The sequence below is a fragment of the Aegilops tauschii genome, chromosome 1 (assembly GCF_002575655.3).
Source record: "Aegilops tauschii subsp. strangulata cultivar AL8/78 chromosome 1, Aet v6.0, whole genome shotgun sequence".
Taxonomy (NCBI): Eukaryota; Viridiplantae; Streptophyta; class Magnoliopsida; order Poales; family Poaceae; genus Aegilops; species Aegilops tauschii.
The window spans coordinates 256460223-256464413 of record NC_053035.3 but is presented as its reverse complement, the minus strand read 5'-3'; the positions used below and the strand labels follow the sequence as shown (position 1 = coordinate 256464413).

The window sequence follows — 4191 nt, the reverse complement described above, 5'->3', positions numbered from 1 at the left end:
CGGGGACATAACGAAAATACAACCATGTACAGAGGGAAAAAAACGGATGAGATAACTCTGGATCTAATTTGAACGAGTTATTTTTTATACCATCTGTGAATGTATTGATAGGTATAGGATTATGTGTGAATGTGATTTGATCAGCATACAATTTGAATCCTACTCCCTTGGTCCGAAAATACTTGTCATCAAAATGATAAAAAGGATGTATCTAGAACTAAATACGTCTAGATACATCTTCTTTTATTCATCTTGATGACAAGTATTTTCGGACGGAGGGTTATTCGTTTACGGTCTACTTCCTCTCTCCCACAAGCAATCTCGTTTGCTTCTTTTTCTTTTCTTTTTCTGAAACTGGAAACTGATTCCATTAAACATCAAGCACAGCTAAGTCGCTGGCCACAAGGTCACATACTCACATATATCATTCGGCACGTCCTCCAACCACAGGCGGTGGGGATCATTGCCATTAGCTCCAATTGCAGCAAGAGCATGAGCTACAGAGTTGCAGCTACGAGGAGCGAACGATACAGAAACAGCAATCTCCTTTTGCTTTTTTTTTTGAAAAAAAAAAGAAAAAAAAGTCTCCTTTGCTTCAACGATTGAGCAACCAGCAATCTTAGTTTAGGTCCGACATGTCATAGACTCATGGACCTCCCCTCAACCCTCATCGCACAGAACGAGATTCCTTTCTCCCCCCGAAGGCCGTCGGCGCCATGGCCGGTGGCAGCCTGGAGACGGCGTGGGAGCTCGCCGAACTTTTCGTCCTCCGTCCCGTCCTGGCCGTCACCTTCGTCCTGTCATTCATCCTCCTGAGTACGACGGCCATCCCTTCACCTTGGCTCGTTCCCCTTTAATTTCGGCTCGTCCGTCTTGGTCAACTGACGAGCCTCAGGCTGGTATGTGGCGTGGAGGACGGTGCTGGTGCACGTCCCGCTCGTGCAGGAGATCGCCGGGCTGCGCCGGAAGAAGCCCGTCAAGCCCAAGCCCCCAAACCGCGGTCGCATCGCCAGGTTCTACGAGTCGCAAGCCCAGAGGTGACGGCTCTAACCTCCCCAAGTCTCCTTTTACTTCTGTTCCCATTTGGATGTGCTGCTGTTGTGTTCTGCGGCAATTAATCTTCACCCACTTTTGCTCAATTCTAGCCAAGATTTCTATTCCGCTGTGGGCACAGCTGAGATACTCGTGCTGTGGAATGTAGATTGGGTTGGTGTATTCATGGATAGCTTTATTTTGATGTTCGCAATTGCTCACGAGATTTTGATTATCATTGCAGTTTTCCTTTTATCGAAACTGATCTGTGAAATGTTAGTTTAAGCTATCTATTGCCTACCCGTGGCCTTGATGTTTGCTGCATTGGTTGCGTCCTTCTCTGCAACTACACTGCAGTCTTTTAGTTTGATCTTGGTGCAGTGGTAGAACTGTTAAATGCTTTGGAGAATTTGTGAACGGTAGAATGGTGAAACACTCGTGTTTAAATTCAAAGGAAACTTGTTGAGTAAATCAGACAACCATATGTTAAGATTAGCCGCTGGCTGTTTCGGAGCTGCATTAGAGGGATTAGAGTACGATTCTAATCACTCCTAAGAAGCAGAACTATTTAACGGCTGGCACTGCAAATACCTGCAGCCGTATTGTTTCAAAACTTTTTATCCCTTCTACCAAATTTGTGGGAAATATGGTTGGAGAGCAATGAGTATTAAGTTTCATGCATCAACCAGTAGAACCAAAAGTCCAAACTGACGCAGAAGGTTGGGCAAGTCCACGTATACTTCAACAGAAGAAAATATCTGTAAAGCCTGTTTTGTTCATAGAGAGTTCAGATTAAAAGTGCCTATGAAATTTTCTATATTTTATCACTATTAATTGAAAATTGAACATGATAAATGTGATTGTCAATTCGGGCATTTTTATCCGTAGAGAGTAATTATTTGAAAAGAGGAAAGATATTTGTAAAGTATTATGATGTGTATATTCTAGCATCTGAGTTATGTTTTGTTGTCTCCGTAGAGTCTTCTTATTTTACTTTCACGCGTAGACCAACATAAAAAATTACCACGCTTTTCAGTTGTATGTTAATACCGTTCCTTTTTGTCATAAGAGTTGCATACAATTGTTTTGCCAAATGGTGCTGAGTTTCTTGATATTGGGTCACTAATACGTAGCCAGCTGCTGTGATAACCAGTTTAATATCAAATGTTTGATTACTTTTGTTGACTGGTTAAGAGCTGATGCGACTTGACAAGGAATTGTTTCATGCTGATTTTTAGAAAATTCAGACAAGAAGCTAACAGGAAGAGTGTGGCTTGGTGTGTCACAGAGTGTTACATTCCTTTCTTCATCTAAGTTTAGAGCATATTGGTCTTACATATAAAAGTTACAACCTCTGTTCACAAATGTAAGACGTTTTGGCAATTTAAATTAAACTGCCAAAACGTCTTACATTTGTGAACAGAGGGAATACATTAGAAGATAGACATGATTACTACAGGAATGCTATCTGAAGACTCTGGTTATTCAGAGTGTTGCACACTTTCCAGACATACCCCATCATTTCAAATCATAGTGTGCTCACTTGCAAAAGTAATACTCCTATCTTATATGACATTCTGACGAAGATAGCTGCTTTCTGCATAGATGATATAGCCTAGTTTTACTTTTGCTAAAATGCTAAGATGGTTCCACCCCTAAACCATCTGAGATTCTAGAACACACTTAGGCTAGTTTGGGATCTGTTTTTTTCTTTTCTTTTTTGTTTTATATGCTAACGTGAACATGGCTGTTTAATATTGGTTAACAGGAACAGTAAATCAGAAGGGACCTCTTAAGGAATAATCTTTGGAACTTTGAAAGAAGCAACCTCAGTCGGCAGAACCCCTCATCTCATTCCAATTCAGAATGTTGTACGTCCAGTGAAATGGCATATTCTCTTCTTTGGGCAGATCTCAACACGCTTAGGTTGCAACCCCAAATACACAATAATGTATGCACTATATATTAACCAGCCCCTGTGTAAAGTTTGTGCGAACTAGCGGAACGTCTTGCCTTCTCAGGCCGACAGCTTCGTGTTATATAGATGGGGCGCACCTCCCATAACAGCGCATACATTGGTTGAGATTACATTCTTGGAGATAAAGAAAGAAGGTAGAGATAAGAGGTACATTAGATAAACATTATACTCTAACTACCTAACCAACTCCTACGATGCGCCTCATGGAGATATACGCCGGTTGATGTGTTTAACACCCTCCAACTCCATTAAGTTGAGATTATACTTGAAGTTTTCAAAACTCTTGACCGGCAATGCCTTTGTGAATCCATCTGCAATTTGATCACTGGAATGCACAAAACGAATGTCAAGTTGTTTGTGAGCCACCCTCTCTCTGACAAAATGAAAATCTATCTCAATGTGTTTGGTCCTGACATGAAACACTGGATTAGCTGAGAGATAGGTGGCACCAAGGTTATCACACCACAAACATGGAGCTTGTTTGCTTTATATACCAAGTTCCTTGAGCATGGATTGAACCCATATGATTTCAGTCGTGGCATTTGCCAATGCTTTATATTCTGCCTCTGTACTAGATCTGGAGCCTGTAGCTTGCTTATGAGCACGCCATGAAATTAAGTTAGGTCCAAAGAAAATAGCAAAACCGCCAGTGGAGCGTCTATCATCAAGACAACCTGCCCAATCAGAATCAGAGAATGCACTGACAAGTGTAGAGGATGACTTGCTAAAATTGAGACCCATGCTTAATGTGTTTTTGACATATCTAACTATCCGTTTGGCAGCAGTCAAATGAACAGTTGTAGGTGCATGAAGGAACTGACATACTTTGTTGACAACAAAAGAAATATCAGGCCTAGTAAGAGTAAGGTATTGAAGAGGTCCTACCAAGCTTCTGTATTTTGTGCTATCCTCTTGAGTCAAGAGAGTTCCTTGTGTGAGAGATAACTTTTCTGAGCTGGATAGTGGAGTAGGTGTAGGTTTACAACCCTGTAGACCAGCTTTTCTTACCAAGTCAACTTCATACTTTTCTTGGGAGAGATGAAGTCCATCCTTGTGCCTCTTTACTTCAATCCCAAGAAAATAATGCAAGTCTCCAAGATCGCAAAGTCTGCACTCAAATCTTTTAACAACCCTGTGATAGCTTCATCAGATAAGCTTGTCACAATAATATCATCAACATA

The 4191-nt window shown here is 41.2% G+C and overlaps 1 pseudogene; it reads left to right on the top strand.

The window, feature by feature from the left end:
* Nucleotides 1-633: 633 nt before the first annotated feature.
* Nucleotides 634-3031, top strand: LOC109746884 (uncharacterized; annotated as a pseudogene).
* The last annotated feature ends 1160 nt before the right edge of the window (nucleotides 3032-4191 follow it).